We start from the raw sequence: 15051 nt of genomic DNA on the forward strand, positions 1-15051 counted from the left end.
ATAGCGTGCCTTTAAAAAGAAAAAAGTTTTTCACTGTAAGCTAAAAGCAGTTAGTTGTCTGCAAGCTTCTGAGTGTCAGGCCTTCAGCGCGTACTCTGCCAACCTCTGCAAGTGCACTTTGCCACTCATATCTGGTGTCACAATAGCGTGCCTTTAAAAAGAAAAAAAGCTTTTCACTGTAAGCTAATCGCAGTTAGTTGTCTGCAAGCGTCTGGGTGTCAGGCCTTCAGCGTGTACTCTGCCAACCTCTGCCAGTGCACTTTGCCACTCATGTCTGGTGTCACAATAGCATGCCTTTAAAAAGAAAAAAAGTTTTTCACTGTAAGCTAATAGCAGTTAGTTGTCTGCAAGCGTCTGGGTGTCAGGCCTTAAGCGTGTACTCTGCCAACCTCTGCCAGTGTACTTTGCCACTCATATCTGGTGTCACAATAGCGTGACTTTAAAAAGAAAAAAAGTTTTTCACTGTAAGCCAATAGCAGTCAGTGTCCTTAAAGCGGGTGTCAGGCCTTCAGCGTGTACTCTGCCAACCTCTGCAAGTGCACATTGCCACTCATATCTGGTGTCACTATAGCGTGCATTTAAAACCCAAAAACTTTTTCCACTGTTATAGATTGAATAGCAGTTAGTTGTCTTCAAGCGGGTTTCAGGCCTTCAGCGTGTACTCTGCCAACCTCTGCAAGTGCACTTTGCCACTCATATCTGGTGTCACAATAGCGTGCCTTTAAAAAGAAAAAAAGCTTTTCACTGTAAGCTAATCGCAGTTAGTTGTCTGCAAGCGTCTGGGTGTCAGGCCTTCAGCGTGTACTCTGCCAACCTCTGCAAGTGCAAATTGCCACTCATATATGGTGTCCCTATAGCGTGCATTTAAAACCAATTTTTTTTTTCCAATGTTATAGATTGAATAGCAGTTAGTTGTCTTCAAGCAGGTGTCAGGCCTTCAGCGTGTACTCTGCCAGTGTACTTTGCCTCTCATATCTGGTGTCACAATAGCATGCCTTTAAAATGAAAAAAAGTTTTTCACTGTAAGCTAAAAGCAGTTAGTTGTCTGCAAGCGTCTGAGTGTCAGGCCTTCAGCGTGTACTCTGCCAACCTCTGCAAGTGCACTTTGCCACTCATATCTGGTGTCACAATAGCGTGCCTTTAAAAAGAAAAAAAGCTTTTCACTGTAAGCTAATCGCAGTTAGTTGTCTGCAAGCGTCTGGGTGTCAGGCCTTCAGCGTGTACTCTGCCAACCTCTGCCAGTGCACTTTGCCACTCATGTCTGGTGTCACAATAGCATGCCTTTAAAAAGAAAAAAAGTTTTTCACTGTAAGCTAATAGCAGTTAGTTGTCTGCAAGCGTCTGGGTGTCAGGCCTTAAGCGTGTACTCTGCCAACCTCTGCCAGTGTACTTTGCCACTCATATCTGGTGTCACAATAGCGTGACTTTAAAAAGAAAAAAAGCTTTTCACTGTAAGCTAATCGCAGTTAGTTGTCTGCAAGCGTCTGGGTGTCAGGCCTTCAGCGTGTACTCTGCCAACCTCTGCCAGTGCACTTTGCCACTCATGTCTGGTGTCACAATAGCATGCCTTTAAAAAGAAAAAAAGTTTTTCACTGTAAGCTAATAGCAGTTAGTTGTCTTCAAGCAGGTGTCAGGCCTTCAGCGTGTACTCTGCCAGTGTACTTTGCCTCTCATATCTGGTGTCACAATAGCGTGCCTTTAAAAAGAAAAAAGTTTTTCACTGTAAGCTAAAAGCAGTTAGTTGTCTGCAAGCGTCTGAGTGTCAGGCCTTCAGCGTGTACTCTGCCAACCTCTGCAAGTGCACTTTGCCACTCATATCTGGTGTCACAATAGCGTGCCTTTAAAAAGAAAAAAAGCTTTTCACTGTAAGCTAATCGCAGTTAGTTGTCTGCAAGCGTCTGGGTGTCAGGCCTTCAGCGTGTACTCTGCCAACCTCTGCCAGTGCACTTTGCCACTCATGTCTGGTGTCACAATAGCATGCCTTTAAAAAGAAAACAAGTTTTTCACTGTAAGCTAATAGCAGTTAGTTGTCTGCAAGCGTCTGGGTGTCAGGCCTTAAGCGTGTACTCTGCCAACCTCTGCCAGTGTACTTTGCCACTCATATCTGGTGTCACAATAGCGTGACTTTAAAAAGAAAAAAAGCTTTTCACTGTAAGCTAATCGCAGTTAGTTGTCTGCAAGCGTCTGGGTGTCAGGCCTTCAGCGTGTACTCTGCCAACCTCTGCCAGTGTACTTTGCCACTCATATCTGGTGTCACAATAGCGTGACTTTAAAAAGAAAAAAAGTTTTTCACTGTAAGCCAATAGCAGTCAGTGTCCTTAAAGCGGGTGCCAGGCCTTCAGCGTGTACTCTGCCAACCTCTGCAAGTGCACATTGCCACTCATATCTGGTGTCACTATAGCGTGCATTTAAAACCCAAAAACTTTTTCCACTGTTATAGATTGAATAGCAGTTAGTTGTCTTCAAGCGGGTTTCAGGCCTTCAGCGTGTACTCTGCCAACCTCTGCAAGTGCACTTTGCCAGTCATATCTGGTGTCACAAAAGCGTGCCTTTAAAAAGAATAAAGTTGTTCACTGTAAGCTAATAGCAGTCAGTGTCCTTAAAGCGGATGTCAGGCCTTCAGCGTGTACTCTGGCAACCTCTGCAAGTGCACGTTGCCACTCATATCTGGTGTCTCTATAGCGTGCCTTTAAAAAGAAAAAAAGTTTTTCACTGTAAGCTAAAAGCAGTTAGTTGTCTGCAAGCGTCTGGGTGTCAGGCCTTCAGCGTGTACTCTGCCAACCTCTGCAAGTGCCTTTTGCCACTCATATCTGGTGTGACCATAGCGTGCCTTTAAAAAGAAAAAAAGTTTTTCACTGTAAGCTAAAAGCAGTTAGTTGTCTGCAAGCGTCTGGGTGTCAGGCCTTCAGCGTGTACTCTGCCAACCTCTGCAAGTGCACATTGCCACTCATATCTGGTGTCACAATAGCGTGCATTTAAAACCAAAAAACTTTTTCCACTGTTATATATTGAATAGCAGTTAGTTGTCTGCAAGCGTCTGGGTGTCAGGCCTTCAGCGTGTACTCTGCCAACCTCTGCCAGTGCACTTTGCCACTCATATCTGGTGTAACAACAGCGTGCCTTTAAAAAGAAAAAAGTTTTTCACTGTAAGCTAAAAGCAGTTAGTTGTCTGCAAGCTTCTGAGTGTCAGGCCTTCAGCGCGTACTCTGCCAACCTCTGCAAGTGCACTTTGCCACTCATATCTGGTGTCACAATAGCGTGCCTTTAAAAAGAAAAAAAGCTTTTCACTGTAAGCTAATCGCAGTTAGTTGTCTGCAAGCGTCTGGGTGTCAGGCCTTCAGCGTGTACTCTGCCAACCTCTGCCAGTGCACTTTGCCACTCATGTCTGGTGTCACAATAGCATGCCTTTAAAAAGAAAAAAAGTTTTTCACTGTAAGCTAATAGCAGTTAGTTGTCTGCAAGCGTCTGGGTGTCAGGCCTTAAGCGTGTACTCTGCCAACCTCTGCCAGTGTACTTTGCCACTCATATCTGGTGTCACAATAGCGTGACTTTAAAAAGAAAAAAAGTTTTTCACTGTAAGCCAATAGCAGTCAGTGTCCTTAAAGCGGGTGTCAGGCCTTCAGCGTGTACTCTGCCAACCTCTGCAAGTGCACATTGCCACTCATATCTGGTGTCACTATAGCGTGCATTTAAAACCCAAAAAAATTTTCCACTGTTATAGATTGAATAGCAGTTAGTTGTCTTCAAGCGGGTTTCAGGCCTTCAGCGTGTACTCTGCCAACCTCTGCAAGTGCACTTTGCCACTCATATCTGGTGTCACAATAGCGTGCCTTTAAAAAGAAAAAAGTTGTTCACTGTAAGCTAATAGCAGTCAGTGTCCTTAAAGCGGATGTCAGGCCTTCAGCGTGTACTCTGGCAACCTCTGCAAGTGCACGTTGCTACTCATATCTGGTGTCTCTATAGCGTGCCTTTAAAAAGAAAAAAAGTTTTTCACTGTAATCTAATAGCAGTCAGTGTCCTTAAAGCGGGTGTCAGGCCTTCAGCGTGTACTTTGCCAACCTGTGCAAGTGCACGTTGCCACTCATATCTGGTGTCTCTATAGCGTGCCTTTAAAAAGAAAAAAAGCTGTTCACTGTAAGCTAATAGCCGTCAGTGTCCTTAAAGCGGATGTCAGGCCTTCAGCGTGTACTCTGGCAACCTCTGCAAGTGCCCTTTGCCACTCATATCTGGTGTCACAATAGTGTGCCTTTAAAAAGAAAAAAAGTTTTTCACTGTAAGCTAAAAGCAGTTAGTTGTCTGCAAGCGTCTGGGTGTCAGGCCTTCAGCGTGTACTCTGCCAACCTCTGCAAGTGCACGTTGCCACTCATATCTGGTGTCACAATAGCGTGCATTTAAAACCAAAAAACTTTTTCCACTGTTATATATTGAATAGCAGTTAGTTGTCTGCAAGCGTCTGGGTGTCAGGCCTTCAGCGTGTACTCTGCCAACCTCTGCAAGTGCACTTTGCCACTCATATCTGGTGTCACAATAGCGTGCCTTTAAAAAGAAAAAAAACATTTCACTGTAAGCTAATAGCAGTTAGTTGTTTGCAAGCGTCTTCGTGTCAGGCCTTCAGCGTGTACTCTGCCAACCTCTGCCAGTGTACTTTGCCAGTCATATCTGGTGTCACAATAGCGTGCCTTTAAAAAGAAAAAAAGTTTTTTCACTGTAAGCTAATAGCAGTCAGTGACCTTAAAGCGGGTGTCAGGCCTTCAGCGTGTAATCTGCCAACCTCTGCAAGTGCACATTGCCACTCATATCTGGTGTCCCTATAGCGTGCATTTAAAACCAAAATATTTTTTCCAATGTTATAGATTGAATAGCAGTTAGTTGTCTTCAAGCAGGTGTCAGGCCTTCAGTGAGTACTCTGCCAGTGTACTTTGTCTCTCATATCTGGTGTCACAATAGCGTGCCTTTAAAAAGAAAAAAAGTTTTTCACTGTAAGCTAATAGCAGTCAGTGTCCTTAAAGCGGGTGTCAGGCCTTCAGCGTGTACTCTGCCAACCTCTGCAAGTGCCCTTTGCCACTCATATCTGGTGTCTCTATAGCGTGCCTTTAAAAAGAAAAAAAGTTTTTCACTGTAAGCTAATAGCAGTTAGTTGTCTGCAAGCGTCTGGGTGTCAGGCCTTCAGCGTGTACTCTGCCAACCTCTGCAAGTGCATATTGCCACTCATATCTGGTGTCACTATAGCGTGCATTTAAAACCAAAAAACTTTTTCCACTGTTATAGCATTTAGTTGTCTGCAAGCGTCTGGGTGTCAGGCCTTCAGCGTGTACTCTGCCAACCTCTGCAAGTGCACTTTGCCACTCATATCTGGTGTCACAATAGCGTGCCTTTAAAAAGAAAATATGTTTTTCACTGTAAGCTAATAGCAGTCAGTGTCCTTAAAGCGGGTGTCAGGCCTTCAGCGTGTACTCTGCTAACCTCTGCAAGTGCACTTTGCCACTCATATCTGGTGTCACTATAGCGTGCCTTTAAAAAGAAAAAAAGTTTTTCACTGTAAGCTAATAGCAGTCAGTGTCCTACAAGCGGGTGTCAGGCCTTCAGCGTGTACTCTTCCAACCTCTGCAAGTGCACATTGCCACTCATATCTGGTGTAACTATAGTGTGCATTTAAAACCAAAAGACTTATTCCACTGTTATAGATTGAATAGCAGTTAGTTGTCTTCAAGCGGGTGTCAGGCCTACAGCGTGTACTCTGCCAACCTCTGCCAGTGCACATTACCACTCATATCTGGTCTCACAGTAGCTTGCACGCATCCACTAATCCAAAAAAAAATGACTGGCAGAGGCAGGCCACCCCGCAGGGGCCATCGTGGTCGTGGTGCTGTGATTCCCTTTTGCCCTAGAATAATGCCCAGTTTTCAGAGGCCACGTACCCTGAACTTGAAAAGTTCTGAGGACATAGTTGACTGGCTAACACAGGACACCCAATCTTCTACAGCTTCCGCTCGGAACCTTGACGCACCATCCTCCTCCAGCTTAGCTTCGGGCACCTCTCAAGATACCACTCACCCGCCTGCCGCCACCACCAACACTAGCACCACAGCCGCTTCACTTGGTATGTCAGAGGAGTTATTTACACATCCGTTTGAAGAAATGAGTGATGCGCAACCATTATTGCCAGAGGATGTAGATAACAGGGATATGTCTCAGGCAGGCAGCATTACACACATGGACGTACGGTGTGATGATGATGATGATGTTGTACCCGCTGCTGCTTCCTTTGCTGAGTTGTCAGATACAAGTGAAGCGGTTGATGATGACGATGCGTCCATGGATGTCACGTGGGTGCCCACTCGGCAAGAAGTAGAACAGGGCGAAAGTTCAGATGGGGAAACAGAGAGGAGGAGGAGGAGACGAGTTGGAAGCAGGGGGAGGTCGTCGCAAGGAGCTAGTGGCACAGTCAGACAGCATGCATCGGCACCCGGGGTCAGCCCGACAGCACGCCAATCAACGCTGTGTCCACCACAAGAATGCCGTCATTGCAGAGCTCAGCAGTGTGGCATTTTTTTTGTGTGTCTCCCTCTGACAACAGCGATGCCATTTGCAACCTGTGCCAAAAGAAACGTGGGAGTCGTGGGAAGTCCAACACCCACTTAGGTACAACTGCTTTGCGTAGGCACATGATCGCACATCACAAACGCCTATGGGATCAACACATGAGTACAAGCAGCACACAAACTCAAAGCCGCCATCCTCCTCCTGGTCCAGCATCTTCAGCCACATCAACCACTGCTGTCCTCCTTGCCCCCTCACAACCATCCGCCACTCCGTCTCTCGCCTTGAGCAGTTCCCGCTCATCTGCCCACAGTCAGGTGTCTGTCAAGGACATGTTTGAGCGTTAAAAGCCAATGTCAGAAAGTCACCCCCTTGCCCAGTGTCTGACAGCTGGCTTGTCTGAACTATTAGCCCGCCAGCTTTTACCATACAAGCTGGTGGAGTCTGAGGCGTTCAAAAAATTTGTGGCTATTGGGATACCGCAGTGGAAGGTACCCGGACGAAATTTCTTTGCACAAAAGGCAATCCCCAACCTGTACTCGATTGTGCAAAAGGAAGTAATGGCATGTCTGGCACACAGTGTTGGGGCAAGGGTCCATCTGACCACTGACACCTGGTCTGCAAAGCATGGTCAGGGCAGGTATATCACCTACACTGCGCATTGGGTAAACCTGCTGACGGCTGCCAAGCATGGAATGCGTGGCTCTTCAGAAGAGTTGGTGACACCGCCACGACGTGCAGGCAGGCCTGCTGCCACCTCCTCTACTCCTCCTACTCCATCCTCTTCCATAACCTCCTCGGCTGAGTCCTCTTCTGCTGCTGTGTCTTGCTCCACATCAACGGCAACCCCCCCAGCTCCCCAGGTACTATTCCACATGCCGATACGGCAGTGTTGACTTGCTTGAAAGCAGAGAGTCACACCGGACAAGCACTCCTGTCCGCCCTGAACGCACAGGTGGAAAAGTGGCTGACTCTGCAGCAACTGGATATCGGCAAAGTGGTTTGTGACAACGGAACAAATTTGTTGGTGGCATTGAAGTTGGGCAAGTTGACACATGTGCTGTGCATGGCACATGTGTGTAATCTGATCGTACAACGCTTTGTGCATTAGTACACAGGCTTACAGGACGTCCTGAAGCAGGCCAGGAAGGTGTGTGGCCATTTCAGGCGTTCCTACATGGCCATGGCCCACTTTGCAGATATCCAGCGGCGAAACAACATGCCAGTGAGGCGCTTGATTTGCGACAGCCCGACATGTTGGAATTCAACACTCCTAATGTTCGACCGCCTGCTCCAACAAGAAAAAGCCGTTAATGAATATTTGTGTGACCGGGGTGCTAGGACAGCCTCTGGGGAGCTGGGAATTTTTTTGCCACGTTACTGGACGCTCATTGTCACGATTCTGGGAACCAAACACGCTAACACACACAAAGAATAGTCAGGAGACAAGCCGAGTAAGGGGAACCAGAAGACAGAATAACGAGAAACAAGCCGAGGTCAAAGGGTAGGAGGTCACAAAGTCAGATAAACAAGCCAGAGAGTACGTAACCAGAAACAAAAGTTTCAGTAGCAATACTAGCAAACAAAGACCACAACAGGGCAGGGAGAGACAGGAAAGGTAAGTATTTAAACCTATTGATTAAATCTGATTGGAAATTATCCAATCACATGTGGGAGATATCTAGACCTCCCACTGTGATTGAGGCACTGTGCCTTTAACGCCGGGTCAGGTGGCTGACCCCGGCGTTTCTTAAAATGGGCGGTCTCCCAGCGTGCAGCGTCATGCATGCTGCCGCTAGGGGGACGTAGAGGAAGACGCGGGCGGCATCCGTGGCTGGGAGGATGCCGCCCGCCGAGCGCATGGCAGGAAGGGGACCGCGGACGGCTAGAGGGTGAGTGCCGCGAGCGGACTGCAGCCTCCCCTCGCAGCCGCCCACGGGATCCTGACACTCATGCGCAATGCCTGTAGGCTCATGCGTCCTTTTGAGGAGGTGACAAACCTAGTCAGTCGCACCGAAGGCACCATCAGCGACATCATACCATTTGTTTTCTTCCTGGAGCGTGCCCTGCATAGAGTGCTGGATCAGGCCGTAGATGAGCGTGAAGAGGAAGAGGAAGAGTTGTGGTCACCATCACCACCAGAAACAGCCTTATCAGCATTGCTTGCTGGACCTGCGGCAACGCTGGAAGAGGATTGTGAGTCAGAGGAGGAATGTGGCTTTCAGGAGGAGGAGGAAGACCAACCACAACAGGCATCCCAGGGTGCTCGTTGTCACCTATCTGGTACCCGTGGTGTTGTACGTGGCTGGGGGGAAGAACATACCTTCATTGAGATCACTGAGGAGGAGGAACGGGAAATGAGTAACTCGGCATCCAACCTTGTGCAAATGGGGTCTTTCATGCTGTCGTGCCTGTTGAGGGACCCTTGTATAAAAAGGCTGAAGGAGAACGACCTGTACTGGGTGTCCACGCTACTAGACCCCCGGTATAAGCAGAAAGTGGCTGAAATGTTACCAAATTACAACAAGTCGGAAAGGATGCAGCATTTGCTAAATAAATTAAAAAGTATGCTTTACACAGCGTATAAGGGTGATGTCACAGCACAACGGGAATCTAACAGGGGAAGAGGTGAAAGTTGTGACGAAACCAACCTCGCCACTGGGCCCTGGAGAAGCCTGTTTGCTAGCCTCCTACCTACTGACTTTGGCCCCTGGGTTATTTGGGGCATATTGTACTGTATATTTCTGTTACTGGCCCTTTTAACAGCATCTATGGACACATTGGGACTTTTGGGACTACTGTCCCTTTAAGACTGTGAAGCATATTCTAGTGTACTGCCTGTAATATTATATATGTATTTATATATGTGTTAAGTTTATCCTGGGTGATTTGTATGCAGCATTCATCTGATTGTTCGGTAGAATCACTCCATTCAGTATATTGAGTGAAACTACCGAACAACCAGACCACCCAGGAATAAGTGTGCCTCCAATTACCGTTTGCAACAATGTTGCAAACGGGTAATTGGCAATCATTGCAGTGTGGTCTGTGTCCTCTGGGTGGCCGCCATTCGGGAGCCGAACACGTGGCGGCGGCCATCTTAAACTACCGAACAGCGGTGTTTTGCCGTCGAGTGTCTGGAACTAAAATCGGACACTTGACTAGGCAAACACCGCTGAGACCTCCATACTTCCAGAAATTCGTATAGAAACTACCGAATGACCCGCCGTTCGGTAGAAAGAACCCCACAAACAAGGGAATTCATTCAAACCCTCTCCAGGCTCTATAACACAGGCAATTCGTCTGTTTTCATTCCCTTGTTTGTGACCGACCGCAGGGCCAAAATGCATGGAACTGTTTTCGGATACTTTACCCATGCGGTCGGTCAAATCTTTGGAACCCCATATCTCCCGAACCGTTCATCCGAATGACTTGAATTTTGAATATGGTGTCCCCCTGAATAAGGGCTATCCAGCGATGCTGGATTTAAAGGTGTACCCCCTGTTTTGGGGGTACATCCAGAACTTGGCTGAAAAGGTGTACCGGATAATTGGGTTTAATGTTATCTGAGGGGAGGGGATGTGTGGGCTGAACCATGTATGTGATTGGTTATGTTATGCCTCCCCCTGGGTGTGGCCTGTATGTGTACTCATGTAATAAAAACCAGGCTGGGTGCCCCAGCACCTCAGACCACTGCTTGACCTTCAACACGGAGCCTTGTCTCGTTCTTGGGGGGATTCACTGTATGCTGTTGGAGATTGACTGCTAGGAGTGTAAGCTGATGTCTGCTTTTCCTATTCATCTGCTGGCAGCTATTCGTGAGGTTCCAGCTTGGAGTGCTATCTTATTCCCTGGTATGCAGTTCGGGAGTTTGATGCATTCGCCTATAGCCAATTCGTGAGTTTTGATGTTCTGCAGTAGCTGTGCCTTTCTGAGAAAAGGGGATTATCGCCTAAACGGATTTTAACCCCTCATATGCTGAAACGGTCCGTTACAAAAGTCATCCTCCTCCTCCCACGACCACGCCGGCAAGGACAGGACGCTTTAAAGATGTGTTGTTGATGGAGGAAATGCAGAGCTTTTTAAGTCCTACGCATCGCCACAGCCCTTCGGGATCCACCCTCAGAGAACGACTCGACTGACAGGTAGCAGACTACCTCGCCTTAACTGCAGATATTGACACTCTGAGGTGCGATGAACCCCTTGACTACTGGGTGTGCAGGCTTGACCTGTGGCCTGAGCTATCCCAATTTGCGATAGAACTTCTGACCTGCCCCGCTTCAAGTGTCCTGTCAGAAAGGACCTTCAGTGCAGCAGGAGGTAATGTCACTGAGAAGAGAAGTCGCCTAGGTCAAAAAAGTCTAGATTACCTCACCTTTATTAAGATGAATGAGGGATACCATTCATCTTAATAAAACCAATTTTCCATGGGAGTTTTGCCATGGATCTCCCTCCGGCATGCCACAGTCCAGGTGTTAGTCCCCTTGAAACAACTTTTCCATCACTATTGTGGCCAGAAAGAGTCCCTGTGGGTTTTAAAATTCGCCTGCCCATTGAAGTCAATGGCGGTTCGCCCTGTTCGCCGGTTCGCCAACGTTTGCGGAAGTTCGCGTCCGCCGTTCGCGAACCGAAAATTTTGTGTTCGCGACATCACTATCCCTCACTATGCAAACTACTGAAATGCTTGTCATGGAGAATGTTAATGGAGCTATAGCTCATGTGCGGCCATCATACTCATGCTGGGCAGGAGGAGCCATGAAAAGAGGACCGTGCGGCCATCATACTCATGCTGGGCAGGAGGAGGGATGTAAGGAGGACCGTGTGGCTATCGTACTCATGCTGGGCAGGGGCAGGGATGAAAGGAGGACCGTGTGGCTATCGTACTCATGCTGGGCAGGAGGAGGGATGGAAGAAGGACCGTGTGGCCATCATACTCACGCTGGGCAAGAGGAGCTATGAAAAGAGGACCGTGTGGCCATCGTATTCATGCTGGGAAGGGTCAGGGATGAAAGGTGGACCGGGCGGCCATCGTACTCACGCTGGGCAAGAGGAGCTATGAAAGGAGGACTGTGCAGCCATCGTAATCATGCTGGGCAGGAGGAGGACTGTGCGGCCATCATACTCACACTGGGCAGGGTGATAGCGGCCATCGTACTCATGCTGGGCAGGACGAGGGATAAAGAAGGACTGTGATGGCACCGTACTTACGCTGGGCAGGAGTAGGGATATAAGGAGGACTGTGTGGCCATCGTACCCACACTGGGAAAGGGGAGGGAACGATGAAAGGAGGACCGTGCGGCCAATGTACTCACACGGGGCAGGGGTAGGGATGAAAGGAGGACCGTGCTGACTGATGTTTGACTGCGTGATTGCGTAAAATGTACACGCCCTGAGGGGAGGGGAACACTCGAACCCCGAAGTAGGATAGACCGTGGAGTAGGAGAGAGCAGACCATGAAGTGACGCCGAGTCGGTGACTGGGAGGAAGGAAAGGTCGCAGCTTGCTGCAGGAAAAAAAGGAGAATCTAAAGATTCAATACGAATAAAGTCTGAGAGGCTGAAAGAAGCATAAAAGATATATAGGTACCTGTTCCTGTGGAAAAACTGAAGTACAGAGGTACACAGCTACAAAATACCTGTTATATTAATACCTGTGGAGAAAAACCTAATTTATTTAGAGATAGAAAACTTACCAGTATTCTGCAAAAATAAAAAGGCAAAAGTCTTGTGTCTATCAAAGATATATCTTACATATCAAGCTATATGAATAACAGCTGCATCTGTAATCTGCCTACCTAATTAAATACAGGGTAAGAGCAAAGAAGAAAGATAAACTACAGATGTTCCATTCTTTTACATTTAAAATAGGAAAATTATTACTTTTTAATGGGCAGAAGAATTCATCGTCTAGGCATTGAACCCAAATGATAAGGTAAACATTAAGGTGGAGAATTAAGGTTTTCACCCTTTTACCACATGACTATTATGAATTTATTCCCGAATGGTGTGTAGTATATTTTTACAACAGAACATGTTAGAGCAATGCTCAAAGAGTGCATCTTGACAGTTAGAGTACACCCATGCAGCTTGCGCTAGTAGTGTAGGGGTATCATGCAAGATTCCCATTCTTGCGACCTGGGTTCGAGTCCCAGCTAGTGCATTGTGTGACAATGCTAGTTTTTATTCTTAAACTGCACATGTGACTTAGCTATAATTTAGAAACAGTGATTATATTGTGCTTTGATTGATTACATTTCTGATGAGTTTTAATTTGTCACTGGCTTTAAGAAATCTTTACATTCCCAAGTTGAAGTCAACAGTTCTTATGGAGCAATTTTCCCCATTGCACTTTTATCTATCCTTAATACAGATTTCAATCATTCAGTCTTTATTCTCAACTTACCAGTGCCAGGTGCAGTATGACACCTTCTATAAAGTCATTTGCCCGTTATGGCTTCATAGCAGGTGTTTAGAATTGATCATTATCTTTAAGTCTGAATGCTTCTGATGATGAAATTTCAAAGATTATTTTCTGGATTCTGTTCTTTTGGGGTGTCATTATTCGCTGGTTGTTAAATTCTACGGCATGTATCCTTCTTTGAAGTCATTCTCTGTGCCCTAGACTAACATTGTCTAAATTTGATGCTCTTCATTGGGGATTAACGATTCTGACCAGGAATGATCCATCATTTTCCATTTAATATAGGAAACTAATCACTTTATAATAGTCAGAAGAATAATGCATCATCTAGGCATTGATACCAAATGATTTATGTTGGCCTGATCCATACCCATGGTTAAGAAATGAAGCATTTCTAGATATGCATAAATGCTTGAAAGAAATGAAACCTAGCAGATGCCAGAGATGTCTATTGAAGAAAGATGTGTCTTGTATCTAATGTCGAGAGGGCTGACTCCAGATTATATATGCTTAATATGGATTTTAAGAAAGAATGTTTTGTTGAATGTTGCTTTCTCTTGATGTGAAATTTTTAAAAGAAGCACCGAGATTTTAACTCAGATCACTGGATTCAAAGTCCAGAGTGCTAACCATTCCAGAAGTTGATCTTGAGTCTGGCGCCTTAGACCGCTCGGCCATCCTGACACTGTGTGTAGCATGTTTGGCATGAAAAGTCTTCTACTTGTGCAAAGTCTACATTTTCCTTACAATTACCCACTTTTATTGAAATTGAGTGAGAGGTGATATTCTACCGTTATCGAAGATCTGAGATCCAGGGGTTCTTCCAGTATGTGGAGTCATGTAGGGGTTCCATGGTGTAATGGTTAGCACTCTGGACTTTGAATTAAGTGATCAGAGTACAAATCTCGGTGGGACCTATGTGCTTCTTTTAAAAATTTCACATCAAGAGAAAGCTACATTCAACAAAACATTCTTTCTTAAAATCTAATTTAAGCATATATAATCTGCCAATGCCAAATTGGAGTCAGCCCTCTCGACATTAGATACCAATAGACATCTCTGGCATCTGCTAGGTTTCATTTCTTTCAAGCATTTATGCCTACCTAGAAATGCTTCATTTCTTAACCATGGGTATGGATCAGGCCAACATAAATCATTTGGTATCAATGCCTAGATGATGCATTATTCTTCTGACTATTATAAAGTTATTAGCTTCCTATTTTAAATGGAAAAGGATGGATCATTCCTGGTCAGAATCGTTAATCCCCAATGAAGAGCATCACATTAAGACAATGTTAGTCTAGGGCACAGAGAATGACTTCAAAGAAGGATACATGCCGTAGAGTTTAACAACCAGCGAATAATGACACCCCAAAAGAACAGAATCCAGAAAATAATCTTTGAAATGTCATCATCAGAAGCATTCAGACTTAAAGATAATGATCAATTCTAAACACCTGCTATGAAGCCATAATGAGCAAATGACTTTATAGAAGGTGTCATACTGCACCTGGCACTGGTAAGTTGAGAATAAAGACTGAATGGTTGAAATCTGTATTAAGGATAGATAAAAGTGCAATGGGGAAAATTGCTCCATAAGAATTGTTGACTTCAACTTACCTGGCACTGGTAAGTTGAGAATAAAGACTGAATGATTGAAATCTGTCTAACGTGCAATGGGGAAAATTGCTCCATAAGAACTGTTGACTTCAACTTGGGAATGTAAAGATTTCTTAAAGCCAGTGAAAAAATAAAACTCATCAGAAATGTAATCAATCAAAGCACAATATAATCACTGTTTCTAAATTATAGCTAAGTCACATGTGCAGTTTAAGAATAAAAACTAGCATTGTCACACAATGCGCTAGCTGGGACTCGAACCCAGGTCGCAAGAATGGGAATCTTGCATGATACCCCTACACTACTAGCGCAAGCTGCATGGGTGTACTCTAACTGTCAAGATGCACTCTTTGAGCATTGCTCTTACATGTTCTGTTGTAAAAATATACTACACACCATTCGGGAATAAATTCATAATAGTCATGTGGTAAAAGGGTGAAAACCTTAATTCTCCACCTTAATGTTTACCTT

General features: G+C 45.7%; 2 non-coding genes across 2 annotated transcripts; one reads left to right on the forward strand and one right to left on the reverse strand.

Moving 5' to 3' along the window:
• Positions 1-12628: 12628 nt before the first annotated feature.
• TRNAG-CCC (transfer RNA glycine (anticodon CCC)) lies at positions 12629-12699 on the forward strand. The gene has a single exon. It is a non-coding gene; the product is annotated as a tRNA-Gly (tRNA).
• A 2121-nt stretch (positions 12700-14820) lies between these two features.
• On the reverse strand, positions 14821-14891 carry TRNAG-CCC (transfer RNA glycine (anticodon CCC)). Its single transcript has one exon. It is a non-coding gene; the product is annotated as a tRNA-Gly (tRNA).
• Positions 14892-15051: the final 160 nt, after the last annotated feature.

Source organism: Pelobates fuscus, chromosome 10, assembly GCF_036172605.1.
Source record: "Pelobates fuscus isolate aPelFus1 chromosome 10, aPelFus1.pri, whole genome shotgun sequence".
NCBI classification, from domain to species: Eukaryota; Metazoa; Chordata; class Amphibia; order Anura; family Pelobatidae; genus Pelobates; species Pelobates fuscus.